Source organism: Maniola jurtina, chromosome Z, assembly GCF_905333055.1.
Source record: "Maniola jurtina chromosome Z, ilManJurt1.1, whole genome shotgun sequence".
NCBI lineage: Eukaryota > Metazoa > Arthropoda > Insecta > Lepidoptera > Nymphalidae > Maniola > Maniola jurtina.
In genome coordinates, this window is record NC_060058.1 from 10,717,846 (window position 1) to 10,737,837 (window position 19,992).

A 19,992-nucleotide genomic window follows, 5' to 3' on the forward strand; every position below is an offset into this window, starting at 1 on the left:
ATTAGAATTAAAAATACAGAACCCTACAATTTTAAACAAATAACAACGTTGCTAAGTAACTTATCTACATGTTATTGCAGATGGGATTGATTATTTATTATTATTGATTTTAGCCGTTATACTCACTAAAATTATAATGATTGTCTAAAAAATAACAATGTTTAACAAACAAAAAATGGTCATCAACTCGAAAGCGTGAGAAACAATCTAAACCTAATGTAAATAGCAGGTAGGTACATCCACTCGAATCGCGCTGCCGATATGTGAAAATGTTTAGATCAAAGTAAGCTCTCGCGCGTATAGTGATATAAGTAGCGACACGAAAGTCTAGCGATGACCATTATTGCGTAGTAGCCGGCCCGTCGCTTCCACCTTAAAGGCCAGCCTCTCAAGTTAATGGAAACACCAGTCTTCAACGACACTCAAGCCTCAGTAATTCACGTCAACCTAAGCTCCATAAGCTTGCAAGGACTTCACAACCTCCAAGACAAGGTCATATTGCAAACTCCGATGAAGCAAAGATCTATACCACAACTATACCTTTTTATGCAGTAATGGCTGGTGCGAGTATTCTAGGCACAATTATGATACTGCGACGATACACACTAAGAAGGAAACCGAAGGAAGTCCACCAGGAAGCTCAGCAGCAGCCCTCCAGACTGAAGATAGAAACCCCTACGGACGTTCCGGCGACATTTTCGTTAAACGTACTACAATAATCGCCGCACTGAGGGTGGAGGAGTTGCATATACCATCGGTATTCTTGTGGAAGGCCAGGCATCGTCACAGGAACTAATATGTCTAGTATATTCATACTACACTACGTGTGGAAATCTGCTGAGATAGCGCGGCCTAGAGCACGGCATCATCAAGGTCTTTACGTGATCTCTGTTACCAGCAGCCTAACGTGTGAATGCTCTAAATAGCACAGAACAGAGACGGGCAGCAGCGTCACTGGTGCGAAGCAGCCTACAGCACTGCGCTGACCAACCCGCCTGCCCAGCGTGGTCAGTTTGGGCACTATCAATGAGCAGCGCCAACACACAAAGGCCCCCAGTTCCCGGCAGCCCTGCTATTCCCGACTACGGTAGCGGTCGCGGTCACGGCAGGGCAGGGGGTGCTAAGAATCACCGGGCTACGGATGGCTACCATACCAAACGACTTTATTTGGCAGCATACAACACCAGGACACTGAGATCGGATGAAAGCCTAGCCGAACTTGAGGTAAAGTTGGACAAAATCAAGTGGATTGACAGAAGTCCGTAGAGAGGGCGAGGATACTCTGACACTAGAATCGGGTCACGTACTCTACTATCGAGAAGGCGAGCAGACATCCCAAGGCGGAGTGGGATTTCTGATCAACAAAGTCCTCGCCAATAACATCGTGGAGATCAGTAGTGTGTCGACGAGGGTAGCATATGTTATGCTCAAATTGAACCACAGGTATTCCCTCAAAAAAGTGAAGGTCTATGCGCTCACGTTGACACACTCTGATGAAGAAGTAGAAGACATATACGAAGACATCGTTCAGGCTATGGATAAGACTACCAGATCCTACTTCAAGGTTGTTATGGGGGACTTCAACGCAAAGGTGGGAGTACAAGAATGCAACGAATCGAGGATCGGACCTTATGGAGTTGGTGACAGGAACCACAGGGGGCAAATGCTGGTCAACTTCCTGGATAGGAGAGGTATGTTCTTAATGAACTCATTTTTCAAGAAAAGTGCCCAGTGGACTTGGCAGAGCCCCGATAACATGACCAAAAACGATATTGACTTCTTCATGAGGGATCGTAGTGATATATTCAGAGATGTCTCCGTGATCAACAGATTTAATACTGGAAGTGATCACTGACTCGTAAGAGGCTCTCTGAATTTAGATTTTCAGCTCCAGAGACGACGTCTGATGGGGTCCACTCTTCGCCCGAGACCACGCCAACCCATAGTTGGGAGGAGCCATTTGACGAAGTTGAGAACATCGGATGGCCAAACTGTTGCTTCAAAACCAGAGGTGTCAGCTGAGATCGAGCAGTTTTACGGGCAGCTTTACTCTGCCCATGCTTCGAAACCTGCACCCACCCAAACCACGAACGACTAACGTGCGAGACTTGTGCGCCACTATACCGATGACCTCCCGGATATCGACGTAGGTGAGATTAGTATAGCTCTCGGACAGCTGAAGAATAACAAAGCCCCAGGTGATGACGGTATTACAGCGGAGCGTAGCGGGAAGCGGGTGGATGAGGAAGGCGGAGGATCGTGTTTGGTGGCGCGCTCTTGGAAAGGCCTATGTCCAGCAGTGGACGCTTACAGGCTGATGGATTCGATTGGAACGTGATAAAGAAGGGACACGGATATAAAAACGCAAGATTTAGTTAATAAGGTCGTCAATTTAATCTTAGTCTACGATATTGTAACATAGATAAGTTAGTTAAGAATAAAGTAATATTTAAGTCAAAAGTCTTCGTTTCCCTTCATCCACCCTGGAACGCTGCCGCTTACGTTATTAGTTTGTAAATTTGTTTTTTTTTTTGATTGTTTGTGACTTTAAACAGTGATTATGCCTAGAAGAAATACTGTTACGAGAAGACAGGCACGAAAAATGATGTATGACGTGCATTGTTTTTTGAAAAGAGAATCTAATGAATTAATTGATTCTTTAAAACAAATCAAACTAATCAATCAAATAAAAAAAACATTAGTTCAAATTGATTGCAATACTACGACTCAATCATTTCGCTTCGGGAAAACAACCATTAAAATTTCAGCGTGTAAAATATAACAAATGTAGTGCTATCTCTATCACAATGTAGATCTTAAAGCGGGCCGAAATTATTCGAAATATATTTACAAATAGTAATCTAATTTTAGAGTATAATATTTTATTCAAGAAAATGATTTTTGTCATTTATTTAAATGGTGATTTTTGCATGTAGTATGCAAAGATGAAATAAAATTATACATATACATATATGACTATAGCCATGGATACACAATGTGGAATTGACGGGTCTATATAATGTAATGTGTGAAATGTCTATATAATGTAAATTCTAATTCACAGTGTGAAATAGAAACCGGGCCGAAATAATAATTGTTCTAAAATTATTTATTAATAATAATAATACACAACAATGTTTTATTCTCAAAAATGTTTTTTGAGATTTGTTTTATTTGTTGTTTTTGCGAATTGTGTACTTGTTACTATGCTAAGTTGAAGTGATGTGTTTTCATAGTTACCTAGTTATTTAAAATTAATGTTACAGAAAATACACAACGATAAAATATCTAAAATATATTTATCAAGGAATAGCTTTTAAATAATGCGTTATTATTAAGAATCCCATGTACAAAAACAAACAGTTAGTCCTTTTTGGACAATTGTCTCTTTTAGTACTGACTGCGACCTAGTACAAGTTTTACTCGTAAAAATACGAAACAATCATGGCCTTACTAATAAACGTTATATTAGTATTAGCGTGAATACCGAATGTGATTGGTTGGTGACTCAAAATCATTTTGAGTCACCAACCAATCACAAACGAGACCTTGTTTTCGAATTGAATTTCGAATGTTGTTAAAATTTTGATTTTCGTAAGACAACAAGTTGTCAGTTATCTATCAACTAATAAACGTTGCTATTTGTTTGAAATGGTTCAATTTCAATTTGATTTATTTATATTATGGTATGGTATTCTTATTATTCTTCTTATTCTTTTGAACAACGTTGAACTTATCCACAGATTAAAGACAGATTGTTTTAGTATCGGTCTATAGTATAATCGTTTGCCTAACGGCCGAGTTAGGCCGAGGATACAATATAATATGTAAGTTATACTCACATAAGTAGCTTACTTACGACTTTACTAATATAGACACTTATAAGTTGTGAATTAATTACGTAAGCTACTTACGTATGTAAAACTTACAGATCTAAACGCCGCCATATAGTGGTGCAAATGTTTACAAGTGACAATAAAATACCAACGGATTGAAAAGTGCTGTTATTCGCAAATATGCCAATATAACGTGTGCCACCAAACAAATAAATCGAAATGAGCAGCGTTATTCATTCCATCACACTTACACATTATACCTGCGTATAGTGTGAGAGTGAGACGAAATGATTTGCGTTGGTTCGTTTCGATTAGTTTTTATTGTCATGGGTTAAACCTATAATCTGTTAGCAATTTAGGCGTTGATCTCAATCCAACGGCCCAGAGTTCGATATCCAAATCAAAGACTTCCCACGGGATTTCGAAAAACTTAAATCCACGGGGGCGAAGTCGCGGGCATCGGCTAGTATCAAATATCTTGGTGTTATTATTGACCAATGCCTTACTTGGAACGAGCACATTGAATCTGTTATCTCTAGAGTTAGAAAGGTTTTGTTTGTTATTAGAAATCTCAGAAATTCAGTTAGTTTAGTATTTAATGTGGATCGCAGAACTCTTGACCGCAGGCTGTACGATCGACGACCTACACTATAATTAAGTAAAGATCACGGTGGTGTCAAAAGCCTAGTAACGCTATCGTGTTTTAATAAACCGGCTGCTCTTTGACGGCAATGCAAATATTCTAGGGAGTTAGGGCTTCAGTTTACAAAGTAGAAAAGTAAGACATCTTGGAGTATCATTCCATTATAATATCTATTTATTAGCTTGTAATAGAGTTTATTTTGAGAAAAATTTGTATATTCGAACAAATAAATATATGATCATACATACTTTTGTAGTTTTATTTAATTTTCTTTCTCATTTCTTATATAGAAACCACAAAAGGTACACTGATATTAGAACAGAATATATTTTTATTCAAGTAAAATTTTACAAGTGCTTCGAAATAGTTGACTACCGGTTCATATTATGCATATTGTATACCTACTTTAGTTTTCCTTAGTAGTAGTAGTAAAATGTAAGACATAGTAGCTTCCCGATGAAATGATTATTAGGCAGCAGCTGTTCAACCGCCGACGACTAGCGAGAAGCGAGAGTGTAGTTGAGATAGTTTTGTCGCTGGGCTATTATGATCGAGCGTGCAACTGCGACCGGCTGATAAAATTGCCCATCATATTAATCTCTGCGTAAACTGCGAGTGTTTTTAGGCCAATAGAGTACGGAACCCTAAAAAACTTTATTTTATTTTGTCTAATAATTCTAATATTAATCATGTTTTATTTTCATTAAATTTTAATAACATTTTATAGAGTCTGGCTAATGAAAGATGAGACTGAAATCGCCCGGCAAATTAAAAAAAAAATCGGAGGGCATCCCCAAAATTATAGTGAAAAAATTTGAATTACTCAATTTGATACTTGCAATTATTTAATTTTTTAAATGCTTAATTTACATCATAGTAATGTTTTCCCACATCTCTGTTTTTACAAACTTCTACGTTTTTTAGACCTTATCAGGGGGTTGGGGGTTCGATTCCCTGGGACCCTGACGTCCCTAGTACATCTTCCAGTTTTACTGTCACAGAAAACAAAAAAATATTTTGTGTTAAAATCACAAACCGTAACCAATTATGTATCGCTTATAATCGTAATACACTATTAGCACATACGAGATATGATTTTAGAAAACACTAATTTTAATATTTTTTACGAATTTAAACCAAGTATCAAAATTAAATTGTCATACTTATTTAAGAAGTGGCTGACGTTGATCGACGTTTTAGAGTTGCCCACTAAAAAGTTTGGAAAAAAGCCGTGTCATCTTTCACTAGCCAAACTCTAGTAACAAAGACCAGGACTTCCCTCATTCCAAACGAGGGAAGTCCTGCTCGAACCGAATAGCATCGTTATGGTTACACTGTGTATCCATAACATTTTAGCTGAGTTCGGACTAGGGATGTTATGGATATATAATTTCGGATCTGGATATGGATATGGATATTGGTAAAAAATAATATCGGTTTCGGTTACGGTTATGGATATTAAATTATTTCGGATTATCCGATAGTTTCGGTTACGGATATTAATTTTTTTAAGGAACTGTAATTTGTGAACTGATGAAGGTGTCGCATTCCAGCGGAGTGCACAGTTAATTCGTACGAGTGTAGTATTTAGTTAGACTCCGCCCTATCCGAAACTATCCAAAACTTTTATTACGGATTCAGTTACGGTTACGGATATGGATATCCATAACAACACTAGTTCGGACCTTTATACAGACACTAAGTTAAGTTAGAATTTAAGGCGTTATTTTTGTAAATATCGTCTTTAATATGTGTTGGATCAGCAAATAAATCTTATTCTAGTCTAAATAAATAATAAAATAACCATTTTATAGTTAACAGTTTACGGCATACGCGGCGAAAGAAAGAGTGCCTGCCTGAAATTACACCGCAAAAACATTTTTCTAAAATTTTACAATTGTGTAAAATTTTGTTATATATGTGATATACGGCGCTAGCAACCGAAAATAAATCCCAAGTCAGAGGAGTAGTCTTGAGGTCACTGAGCGTATTTTGACTTTACTCAGATTTAAGACTATGTTAAAACAAGACAGTGACATAAATCTGTCTCACTTCAACTGACCATTAGGACTGAGCAAACTCAAAAACTCAAAATACCTACGCCTTGTAGATCTCAGCCTTCAGTCTCAGTTCGGGCAGAGTGAACTAGAGTGAAGGAACTCTTTTTGATCCTGAATCGACGATATGTCAAATATTAGGCTATGGTGTCGTAAAATCAAAGAAACATAGGGTACTTTAGGGCAGGGTCAAATGCAGTGACGGATTAAGACTACTTGGTGCCCTAAGCAATCCATGCCTATGGGCCCCCATATCCGTATGTCAACTAGTATCGGTCCTTAAATCTTTACCGCCTAAAAACTTAGAAGTGGAGTAGTTAGGTGCGACAACAATAAAAACCAAAGCATAATTTATTTATTTATTGAAATGCGCCTTGCGGCTTTCGGGGGCATTCGAATTGTTGAATGCAGAAGCGGGCAGCGAGTGGGCAAGCGGGAGTGGGGTTATGACTCTAGATCGGACTCTATGTCAACTTAAAATGCGCGAATTTTCAAATTAGTCCTAGAAACTCTTTTTGGTGTGGTTTTTGGTGACGTGAGTGAGACGTGATGCCCTAAGGGCGGATTTTTTTGTGCTTCTTCTGGTGCCCCCTCAGACGTGATGCCCTAGGCAATGAGGATCATTGTCAACGATCCCCCGTCGATTTCCTACGTATGATATTATTGTTCTCATCTCTATCTGCCCTGGTTCGTGCATTCTCGGTTCCTAGATCGGTACATTTGTGATATCCAATTCAAATTGCTGTGATTGGCTGAATTTACCATGTTCTTGCTGCGACAATGAGTTTGAGCCACTAGCGGAACAATGTTAGCCGGTCAGAAATGATTGCAATTAGTCAACCTGTTTGACGTCCGTGTTCTGTTTTCGATTACATAAAAGAAAATATTGTTGTTGCAATCATCAATTTTAGCAAATAGTGAAAGAGAGTCGGCCAATCAGAGGTCACAACTACCGTCACACTTTCTGTCACACTATGGCAGTAGGCATACCGAGTAATGAAAACAATTTTTCATTCTGTCTAGGTCTAGTCTAGGGTTGCCACCTGCCTCTTTTTGATTTACAGGCTACCACCATCAAAAATACGGGGTTTAGATTTGAAGAAATTTGAAAATTTGAAGTATTTGAAGAAACAGGCGGTGGTTCTCTCTGAAATGCATGGAAAGCCTATTTAGATATTTCAGTTTATTTGTAAGTTTTGTATTTTTTCTCTGTATGTTGCCGTGTCTTGATTGGTGAACTGTGTTTGCAATGTGGTTTTAAATAAAAGATTTATTTATTTAAATAGCTTTTAAAAACTCTTAGTTTTGTAAAGCAAAATGTTATACATTTCATGCATACAATCTTTTCATTTTAACTTAAAATTACATTTAATTTGTAATTCCACCTTCACAGTATCAATACTATGGCCGTAGCCAGGAATCGATTTCGGGAGAGGTTTTATCAGGGCCGGAACTGAATCATGTCATGAGGAAAAAAACATTCGCTCAACTTTATGGGCTAATTACCTGGTTAGTGGAATTTCGCCTTTCAATTTGACAGTGAGATAAAATACAACAATAAAAAAGCGCGAGCGCAGTGAGCGTAAGTGTTTTTGGTTCAATACAGAAAGAATTAAAGTGAAAGGGAAACGAGTTTAGCCATGGCAAGATTTTATTTTTAAAGCTCCCTATCCATACTAATATTACGAATACGACAGTATATCTATTTGCCTATCTATTTGTTACCCTTTCACGGCCCATCTTCTTTACCAAAATTTTGGTACTTACTATTCAGAGGTAACTTGCATCCCAGACATAAGCTTTTTAGTCCGGAAAATCCCCCACGGAATTTTTAAAACTCTAAATTCATGCAAACGAAATTGTGGGGCTTACACCAAGTAATACAAATTCAAAGCGCGAGTGAAGTGAGCGCGAAATGTTGGATATATTTCCAAAAAAAAATTGGTAAGCAAGTGCAAGAAATAGTGTAAGTATTATTTTAGGCTTAGGTTTTTGACGGCTTCCCAGGCGCAGTCGCCATTTCTAAATTTCTGGTCTGGTGGGAGGCTTCGGTCATGGCTAGTTATATGGTTAGTATGGCCCTAACGGCCAAAAAATTAAACTGCATCATCACTTACCACTAGAAAAGATTAAAGTCACGGGCTAACTTGTATAAAAAAAGGCTAACATCCTCAAACCAAGCCCCGCCGCCTTGACTACGACCATGATCAATATCGAGTGGGTTTCGGCTACGCATTGCCGCAAAAGGAAAATATTCTTTCTACTGGACATAACGTGAGTGTTCGGTTTCGCCAGCCAAGTGCGAGTCAGACTCACGCACCGAGGGTTCCGATTCGGGTATTTTTTTCGACATTTTACACGAGAAATCAAAAACTGTTATGCATTAAAAAAATTATGCATAAAAATAAATAAAAATCTGTTTTAGAATGAACAGGTAAAGCCCTTTCATATGATAACCCACTTGATATATGTAGTTATCTTACTTTGAAAATTGAAAATACTAATATTTGTTCATGAACACATGACAGACGGATAGAAGGACAGATGGACAGACGGACAGACGGAAAGACAGACAGACTGATAGACAACGAAGTGATCCTATAAGAGTTCTTTTTGCTTTTGAGTTACGGAACCCTAAAAATATTTAGTTTTATTTGCCCCGTATTTTATTTTCATAATTACCGGTTTCTCTATCCTGAAATACGGGATAACCAGTAAAATACGGGGCCTCTGGCAACCCTATTCGGAAAACACTGTCACATTCAAGTTAAGGACGTCTTTGCAAAATGAATAGGTATCAAAATTGCACTACTACATAAGTACACTGCCCACACGCACACAGCTGCGTCAAAATGAGTGAATCGACTTGATTTTGATACTTTGATATTTTTATTTTATTTTATATTTGGTCATCTATTTTTTTTTTAACAGTTTTTTTTTTAAATATGTATCTTGACAATAATACAGTAAGTAGAACAGTGCCTACAGACTAAGGGTCTGATGATGAAATATTTCACCATGACTTCTTGGCAATGAACAACATTTCCATGCTTATGAAATTATGAGCTCCTACTATGACTAAAATAATCTGAGAAGGATAGCATTACATTACCTCCCGACTTGATGAAATTGCATACTTTGGAACCTACTACTGGAACTCAGAGACGAATAGAGCTAGGTGTTTCGAGTTTGGGCTCATTTTCTTAGTCATGATGAGATCTTACCTCCGGATTTGTGGAGTGACCTGATGGTATACCTCGGAAGTCACTATTGGAACTCGGAGACGAATAGAGCTAGGTGTTTCGAGTTTGGGCTCATTTTCTTAGTCATGATAAGATCTTACCTCCGGATTTGTGGAGTGACCTGATGGTATACCTCGGAAGTCACTATTGGAACTCGGAGACGAATAGAGCTAGCTGTTTCGAGTTTGGGCTCATTTTGTTAGTCATGATGAGATATTACCTCCGGATTTGTGGAGTGACCTGATGGTACACCTCGGAAGTCACTATTGGAACTCGGAGACGAATAGAGCTAGGTGTTTCGAGTTTGGGCTCATTTTCTTAGTAATGATGAGATCTTACCTCCGGATTTGTGGAGTGACCTGATGGTATACCTTGGAAGTCACTATTGGAACTCGGAGACGAATAGAGCTAGGTGTTTCGAGTTTGGGCTCATTTTCTTAGTCATGATGAGATCTTACCTCCGGATTTGTGGAGTGACCTGATGGTATACCTCGGAAGTCACTATTGGAACTCGGAGACGAATAGAGCTAGGTGTTTCGAGTTTGGGCTCATTTTCTTAGTCATGATGAGATCTTACCTCCGGATTTGTGGAGTGACCTGATGGTATACCTCGGAAGTCACTATTGGAACTCGGAGACGAATAGAGCTAGCTGTTTCGAGTTCGGGCTCATTTTGTTAGTCATGATGAGATATTACCTCCGGATTTGTGGAGTGACCTGATGGTACACCTCGGAAGTCACTATTGGAACTCGGAGACGAATAGAGCTAGGTGTTTCGAGTTTGGGCTCATTTTCTTAGTCATGATGAGATCTTACCTCCGGATTTGTGGAGTGACCTGATGGTATACCTCGGAAGTCACTATTGGAACTCGGAGACGAATAGAGCTAGGTGTTTCGAGTTTGGGCTCATTTTCTTAGTCATGATGAGATCTTACCTCCGGATTTGTGGAGTGACCTGATGGTATCATTGGAAGTCACTATTGGAACTCGGAGACGAATAGAGCTAGGTGTTTCGAGTTTGGGCTCATTTTCTTAGTCATGATGAGATCTTACCTCCGGATTTGTGGAGTGACCTGATGGTATACCTCGGAAGTCACTATTGGAACTCGGAGACGAATAGAGCTAGGTGTTTCGAGTTTGGGCTCATTTTCTTAGTCATGATGAGATCTTACCTCCGGATTTGTGGAGTGACCTGATGGTATACCTCGAAAGTCACAATTGGAACTCGGAGACGAATAGAGCTAGGTGTTTCGAGTTTGGGCTCATTTTCTTAGTCATGATGAGATCTTACCTCCGGATTTGTGGAGTGACCTGATGGTATACCTCGGAAGCCACTATTGGAACTCGGAGACGAATAGAGCTAGGTTTTTCGAGTTTGAGCTCATTTTCTTAGTCATGATGAGATCTTACCTCCGGATTTGTGGAGTGACCTGATGGTATACCTTGGAAGTCACTATTGGAACTCGGAGACGAATAGAGCTAGGTGTTTCGAGTTTGGGCTCATTTTCTTAGTCATGATGAGATCTTACCTCCGGATTTGTGGAGTGACCTGATGGTATACCTCGGAAGTCACTATTGGAACTCGGAGACGAATAGAGCTAGGTGTTTCGAGTTTGGGCTCATTTTCTTAGTCATGATGAGATCTTACCTCCGGATTTGTGGAGTGACCTGATGGTATACCTCGGAAGTCACTATTGGAACTCGGAGACGAATAGAGCTAGCTGTTTCGAGTTCGGGCTCATTTTGTTAGTCATGATGAGATATTACCTCCGGATTTGTGGAGTGACCTGATGGTACACCTCGGAAGTCACTATTGGAACTCGGAGACGAATAGAGCTAGGTGTTTCGAGTTTGGGCTCATTTTCTTAGTCATGATGAGATCTTACCTCCGGATTTGTGGAGTGACCTGATGGTATACCTCGGAAGTCACTATTGGAACTCGGAGACGAATAGAGCTAGGTGTTTCGAGTTTGGGCTCATTTTCTTAGTCATGATGAGATCTTACCTCCGGATTTGTGGAGTGACCTGATGGTATCATTGGAAGTCACTATTGGAACTCGGAGACGAATAGAGCTAGGTGTTTCGAGTTTGGGCTCATTTTCTTAGTCATGATGAGATCTTACCTCCGGATTTGTGGAGTGACCTGATGGTATACCTCGGAAGTCACTATTGGAACTCGGAGACGAATAGAGCTAGGTGTTTCGAGTTTGGGCTCATTTTCTTAGTCATGATGAGATCTTACCTCCGGATTTGTGGAGTGACCTGATGGTATACCTCGAAAGTCACTATTGGAACTCGGAGACGAATAGAGCTAGGTGTTTCGAGTTTGGGCTCATTTTCTTAGTCATGATGAGATCTTACCTCCGGATTTGTGGAGTGACCTGATGGTATACCTCGGAAGCCACTATTGGAACTCGGAGACGAATAGAGCTAGGTTTTTCGAGTTTGAGCTCATTTTCTTAGTCATGATGAGATCTTACCTCCGGATTTGTGGAGTGACCTGATGGTATACCTTGGAAGTCACTATTGGAACTCGGAGACGAATAGAGCTAGGTGTTTCGAGTTTGGGCTCGTTTTGTTAGTTATGACGAGATTACACCTTGAAACTTGTTGGAGTGCTCTGAAGGTATACTTCAAAAGCAACTATTGGACTTTCGAGTCAAGTAGAGTTAGATGTTATGAGTTTGAGCTCGTTTTGTAAGTTCCAATAGTGACTTCCGAGGTATACCATCAGGTCACTCCACAAATCCGGAGGTAAGATCTCATCATGACTAAGAAAATGAGCCCGAACTCGAAACAGCTAGCTTTATTCGTCTCCGAGTTCCAATAGTGACATCCGAGGTATACCATCAGGTCACTTCACGAATCCGGAGGTAACATCTCATCATGACTAAGAAAATGAGCCCAAACTCGAAACAGCTAGCTCTATTCGTCTCCGAGTTCCAATAGTGACTTCCGAGGTATACCATCAGGTCACTTCACAAATCCGGAGGTAACATCTCATCATGACTAAGAAAATGAGCCCGAACTCGAAACAGCTAGCTCTATTCGTCTCCGAGTTCCAATAGTGACTTCCGAGGTATACCATCAGGTCACTCCACAAATCCGGAGGTAAGATCTTATCATGACTAAGAAAATGAGCCCAAACTCGAAACACCTAGCTCTATTCGTCTCCGAGTTCCAATAGTGACTTCCGAGGTATACCATCAGGTCACTCCACAAATCCGGAGGTAAGATCTCATCATGACTAAGAAAATGAGCCCAAACTCGAAACACCTAGCTCTATTCGTCTCCGAGTTCCAATAGTGACTTCCAAGGTATACCATCAGGTCACTCCACAAATCCGGAGGTAAGATCTCATCATTACTAAGAAAATGAGCCCAAACTCGAAACACCTAGCTCTATTCGTCTCCGAGTTCCAATAGTGACTTCCGAGGTGTACCATCAGGTCACTCCACAAATCCGGAGGTAATATCTCATCATGACTAACAAAATGAGCCCGAACTTGAAACAGCTAGCTCTATTCGTCTCCGAGTTCCAATAGTGACTTCCGAGGTATACCATCAGGTCACTCCACAAATCCGGAGGTAAGATCTTATCATGACTAAGAAAATGAGCCCAAACTCGAAACACCTAGCTCTATTCGTCTCCGAGTTCCAATAGTGACTTCCGAGGTATACCATCAGGTCACTCCACAAATCCGGAGGTAAGATCTCATCATGACTAAGAAAATGAGCCCAAACTCGAAACACCTAGCTCTATTCGTCTCCGAGTTCCAATAGTGACTTCCGAGGTATACCATCAGGTCACTCCACAAATCCGGAGGTAAGATCTCATCATTACTAAGAAAATGAGCCCAAACTCGAAACACCTAGCTCTATTCGTCTCCGAGTTCCAATAGTGACTTCCTAGGTGTACCATCAGGTCACTCCACAAATCCGGAGGTAAGATCTCATCATGACTAAGAAAATGAGCCCCAACTCGAAACACCTAGCTCTATTCGTCTCCGAGTTCCAATAGTGACTTCCGAGGTATACCATCAGGTCACTCCACAAATCCGGAGGTAAGATCTCATCATTACTAAGAAAATGAGCCCAAACTCGAAACACCTAGCTCTATTCGTCTCCGAGTTCCAATAGTGACTTCCGAGGTATACCATCAGGTCACTCCACAAATCCGGAGGTAAGATCTCATCATTACTAAGAAAATGAGCCCAAACTCAAAACACCTAGCTCTATTCGTCTCCGAGTTCCAATAGTGACTTCCGAGGTATACCATCAGGTCACTCCACAAATCCGGAGGTAAGATCTCATCATGACTAAGAAAATGAGCCCAAACTCGAAACACCTAGCTCTATTCGTCTCCGAGTTCCAATAGTGACTTCCGAGGTATACCATCAGGTCACTCCACAAATCCGGAGGTAAGATCTCATCATTACTAAGAAAATGAGCCCAAACTCGAAACACCTAGCTCTATTCGTCTCAGAGTTCCAATAGTGACTTCCGAGGTATACCATCAGGTCACTCCACAAATCCGGAGGTAAGATCTCATCATGACTAAGAAAATGAGCCCAAACTCGAAACACCTAGCTCTATTCGTCTCCGAGTTCCAATAGTGACTTCCGAGGTATACCATCAGGTCACTCCACAAATCCGGAGGTAAGATCTCATCATTACTAAGAAAATGAGCCCAAACTCGAAACACCTAGCTCTATTCGTCTCCGAGTTCCAATAGTGACTTCCGAGGTATACCATCAGGTCACTCCACAAATCCGGAGGTAAGATCTCATCATGACTAAGAAAATGAGCCCAAACTCGAAACACCTAGCTCTATTCGTCTCCGAGTTCCAATAGTGACTTCCGAGGTATACCATCAGGTCACTCCACAAATCCGGAGGTAAGATCTCATCATGTCTAAGAAAATGAGCCCAAACTCGAAACACCTAGCTCTATTCGTCTCCGAGTTCCAATAGTGACTTCCGAGGTATACCATCAGGTCACTCCACAAATCCGGAGGTAAGATCTCATCATGACTAAGAAAATGAGCCCAAACTCGAAACACCTAGCTCTATTCGTCTCCGAGTTCCAATAGTGACTTCCGAGGTATACCATCAGGTCACTCCACAAATCCGGAGGTAAGATCTCATCATGACTAAGAAAATGAGCCCAAACTCGAAACACCTAGCTCTATTCGTCTCCGAGTTCCAATAGTGACTTCCGAGGTATACCATCAGGTCACTCCACAAATCCGGAGGTAAGATCTCATCATGACTAAGAAAATGAGCCCAAACTCGAAACACCTAGCTCTATTCGTCTCCGAGTTCCAATAGTGACTTCCGAGGTATACCATCAGGTCACTCCACAAATCCGGAGGTAAGATCTCATCATTACTAAGAAAATGAGCCCAAACTCGAAACACGTAGCTCTATTCGTCTCCGAGTTCCAATAGTGACTTCCGAGGTATACCATCAGGTCACTCCACAAATCCGGAGGTAAGATCTCATCATGACTAAGAAAATGAGCCCAAACTCGAAACACCTAGCTCTATTCGTCTCCGAGTTCCAATAGTGACTTCCGAGGTATACCATCAGGTCACTCCACAAATCCGGAGGTAAGATCTCATCATGTCTAAGAAAATGAGCCCAAACTCGAAACACCTAGCTCTATTCGTCTCCGAGTTCCAATAGTGACTTCCGAGGTATACCATCAGGTCACTCCACAAATCCGGAGGTAAGATCTCGTCATGACTAAGAAAACGAGCCCAAACTGGACACATCTAGTTCTTCTAGTCTTCAAGTTCCTGTCGCAGCCTTCGAAGTTCACTATCAGATCACTATCATGCTCAAGAAAAAAATCCAGCTAACGATAAAATGTGATAATAGGTACATAATATTATCATTATTATCTTACCTTGCCAAAATATCAGCACAATCACGGAATAAGTACCTATAAATATCAGTTAGGGTTTTGTCGAACTATTTTGTGTTCGTACAGCGATCTTTTCCACATCAAAAAATTATAGCAACCGACGCAGAGACCACCCACGAAGGCGGCTGGCCGCTGACTGATATAATTTTGAAATCATACCATTGCCTGCCCAATATCAAAATAACCCTTAGTGCACTGTATTAAGGTTTGCGGTTGAAGCAAAATACGTGAAAAATTTATACACGATGTTTTTATTTATTTTTATACTATTATTAATATAATAATCCTATTTTTTGAGGTGCACATTATGTGCTAACGGAAAATATTTATTAGAAGAATAAAATCCGTACGTAAACTGAGAAAAATGTACCTAAACTTGACCCTAAATCGTTAATTCTGCGTGGAAGAGGTGAAGGAAAATCGTTCTTATAGTATCAAAATTAATGATTTTATCAAAAAATTACTCGATCTCTGGAGATAAAGGACCAATCTATTTTTAGCAATCTGTAGTTCCAATTTACTTAGTATATTTTAGCCACAAAGCGTACCGAAAATCTATACAAGTGTGCAAATACGTCCTTAATGTCAAATATTTTGTTTTCAATTACAGAAAGCTGCATCAATCATTATTACAATATTTTCTTTGTTGTGATTGGCTGAATTTTTGAGTTTCAGCCAATAAACAGACTGTTTGCCAATTAAACGTCATAACAATATAAATGCCAGAAAGTTTAACCAAATAAAACAAACTTAATGAGAACCTAGTGAGAATGCAAACGGCACACAATTTATAATACATATTATGTTAGTCGTATATAATAGATATTATAGTAGTCGTTCACTTTGGTAATAGTCAGATTGTCATCAGTAAAATTGATATTGGTCGATGTATCGTAAATTATTGTTTCGGTGACAAATATTTTTATTATCTATTTATCTTTGAACAGAATGGAATAGAATGAAATGGAATGGAATACAATGATAAATTTTTATTCCTGTAAACTTTTAGGTAAACTTCAAAGTGTTTTTGGATGGTCAGAAAAATTTACCACTGGTTCGGAATGCCGATCCTACGTTTTCTAGGGTTTCGTACCTCAAAATGAAAAACGGAACTCTTATAGGATCACTTTGTTGTCTATCTCTCTGTCTGTCGTGTGTGTCAAGAAAACCTCTAGGGTACTTCCCGTTGACTCAAAACCATGAAATTTGGCAGGTAACCTAACTGCGTAATTTTGGGTAGTTTTTTTAATCGATAAAGAAAGTTTGCGACATTGTTCAATAAAAAATTTGGATTCCAACTCCTCAACCCTGATGTTGCAGGGGACCTGACTACTAAAGCTAATGGGATTTAAAAAGTGTCGATTATTAATTGATATTGAAGGTATCTATACCAAGTAAACACTTTGTCGTTGACCTCAACCCTGATGCTGTAAGAAATTGCATTCCTAAATCCTGGTGATCCCTCGGGATTTGAAAAGGATCATCCGTTTAAATATTCTTACGTGATACAGAAACAAGTTGCATCCCGGGGACGGGCTATTACGGAGAGGCAACTTTTGTTCTGGGAAATGAAAGGATCGGGATTTTTAAAAACCTAAATCCACGCGAGCGAAGCTGCGGGCATTAGCTAGTTGTAAATATATTTAGAAGCTACTATAAGATAATAGATAAGGTACTTATTTCCTTATATTTTTATTGTATGGCAGCGCGCGGTTTTAAATTATAAATTGCACGTCCTGTCCTTTTCTGTAATACATTTTTTTCTCAATATCTACCGCTTTATCTCATAGCAAGAGTCCGTAAGACATAATACAGTGAAAATAAGCAAAATATACAATTTTTGCAGTTTCCACGTCAGTACCTGTCGAATTTTTCTAACAGTGTAAGCAGCAGAGCTGAGTTTACCATCAAGTGTTGATATGTGGATGTTCCATAGAAGCTTTGCATTTAACATTATACCGAGAAACACGGGGTTCTCCTTTATTTTCAACATATGATTATTTATCAATGAATTTATGTCATTTAAGGTCCTGGTATTGGGCAGTGTGAATTCAACACACTTAGATTTCTTTGCATTTGGAAGTAAATTGTTAGCAATAAATCAGAGAGTGACCTGTGATATGGCATTACATATTATAGTATACATTGTCAAAAATTATAATATTAAAGCTGTGCGTATTGCGTGAGGAATAGGTTGCAAGAGAGTTGCAACTTGCAGGGTTTGATGCATGCGCTATTGCCAGCAAACATGAGACATATTTTTATCTACAGGCAACGTCTGAGTAGGTAACGCATACGTCTAACGCAAGTTGAAATGTACCAGTGTATTTAGTTAGACCTATCGACAAGTTTGGAGTTGGGTGCAGTCTAAATGTGGCCCGTGTGTTTAGACTTTCAGTTTCTGTCAGTTTCACGTGTCGTCCCCCGCACTTCACCACCCCGCTTGCACAAATCGAGACAGCACGAAATTTTCAAGATTTCTGGGTGTAATTTCTGGTTTTCGTAGTTCCCACATAATTATAACAATATAAAATATATAACGATAATTTTTTTACTACATAATATTCATTAAATTTTCTAGGTCTGTGGTTTTTCCAAATTTCATTAAATTGCTTCGTTGTCTAGAAAAACGAGCACAAAGTTGGGCCTTTTTTTAAAGAAAAATACAAATCTTTGAGCCCCTGTAATTTTAAAACTACATATTTTTAGAAAAATCTAAAACACCACAGACACAGATATTAGTTTCTAGACTATGTCTGCAAAATTTCATGGACTTTGGTTGCTTAATATTCAAATGAAATGGGAACTACGATTGTATGGAGTAAGTGACGGAGAGAGCTCTGTTAATTTGATTAAGGGTTAATCCGTCACTGGTCAAATGTACTAACATTTGACGCCTGCCAGTGACGTCGAAACCTCGACTGTGGTTCGACGCAAATCAACGGTAAGGCTTAAAACATACTACGAACCAAAAACCTGCGACGCGAATTGCACACACAACAACACAATGCAACACATTAATGTGAATGTGAATCTACCTATATTCAATTAATAGAATAGAATAGATTTTTATTCAAATAAACTTGTAACTACAAGTGCATTCGAATCGTCAAAATAACTTACCACTTGTTCGGAATGCCGTTTCTACTGAGAAGAACCAGCAAGAAACTCGGCGGTTGTTCTTTTCAACTGTTCAATCTATACTAATAAATAAAATTGGAGTGTCTGTCTGTAATTTCGAAATAACTACCTCATATTAAGCTCATATGGTTATTTGAACGATACCATAACTGAATCACACGTTTTTAAAATTTTTGTCTGTCTGTCTGTCTGTCTGTCTGTCTGTCTGTCTGTCTGTCTGTCTGTCTGTCTGTCTGTCTGTTTGAAAAGGCTAATCTTTGGAACGGCTGAACCGATTTTGACGGGACTTTCACAGGCAAGTAGAGGATTGACCAGGGCGTAAAATAGGCTACTTTTTTAACCGACTTTCAAAAAGGGAGTTGTGTTTTTCTACCTATGTACACCGAAATCTCCGAGATTTCTGAACCGATTTGCGTCATTTCTTTTTTAATCGATAGAGGAACTTTGCGACATTGTTTCATAAAAAATTTGGAGTCCAACTCCTCAATCCTGATGCTGCAGGGGATCTGACCAATCCACGCAGGCGAAGCTGCGGGCATCAGCTAGTTTACAATAATACAATAATGAAACTGATTAGGTATGTCGCGTTACACCCTGACCCAATGATATGAACCTAGCTTAAGATATTTGGAGAGTAGCCAGTCGGTACTTGGTTGGTATATGCCATCTAATTGTCCCCTCTATAACGATTAGCGTTGCCCCACAGACATCTGTGTCGGCCGAAGTGCATAGCCGTGTAGACGCCGCCGGGTGACGGATTGCCGGGGGTCACCGTCTTACCGACACTTCATAATATAACTGTAGGTACGAGTAGAAGCTAATACCAGTTTAGTAAGCATACAGTGAGCCTTTTAGCCTATAGCCGTATAGCCTTAGGCATTTAATATTCAGGAGGTCGGCGGCTCGATCCCGGGCATGGAGACGAGGGCGAGTAGCTATTCCGCGAAACTATTGCATCAAAAACCTGTCGCACTATGACCTTTTTCTATAAACACGCCACACACAATTTACGCACGTGCAAAATCATTAAGGTGCGAAACGACTTATGGTCTTTGACTGCACCTCTAAAATTTCCGTTTTAGGCAATTAAATATCACTTGCTTTAACGGTGAAGGAAAATATCGTGAGGAAAACTGCAGGCATGCAT

General features: G+C 39.7%; 1 long non-coding RNA gene across 1 annotated transcript; it reads left to right on the forward strand.

Annotated features, from left to right (window-relative positions):
• Window positions 1-131: 131 nt before the first annotated feature.
• Window positions 132-15,577, forward strand: LOC123880444. The gene is made up of 3 exons (XR_006799258.1): window positions 132-2,771; window positions 12,447-12,452; window positions 15,566-15,577. It is a non-coding gene; the product is annotated as an uncharacterized LOC123880444 (long non-coding RNA).
• The last annotated feature ends 4,415 nt before the right edge of the window (window positions 15,578-19,992 follow it).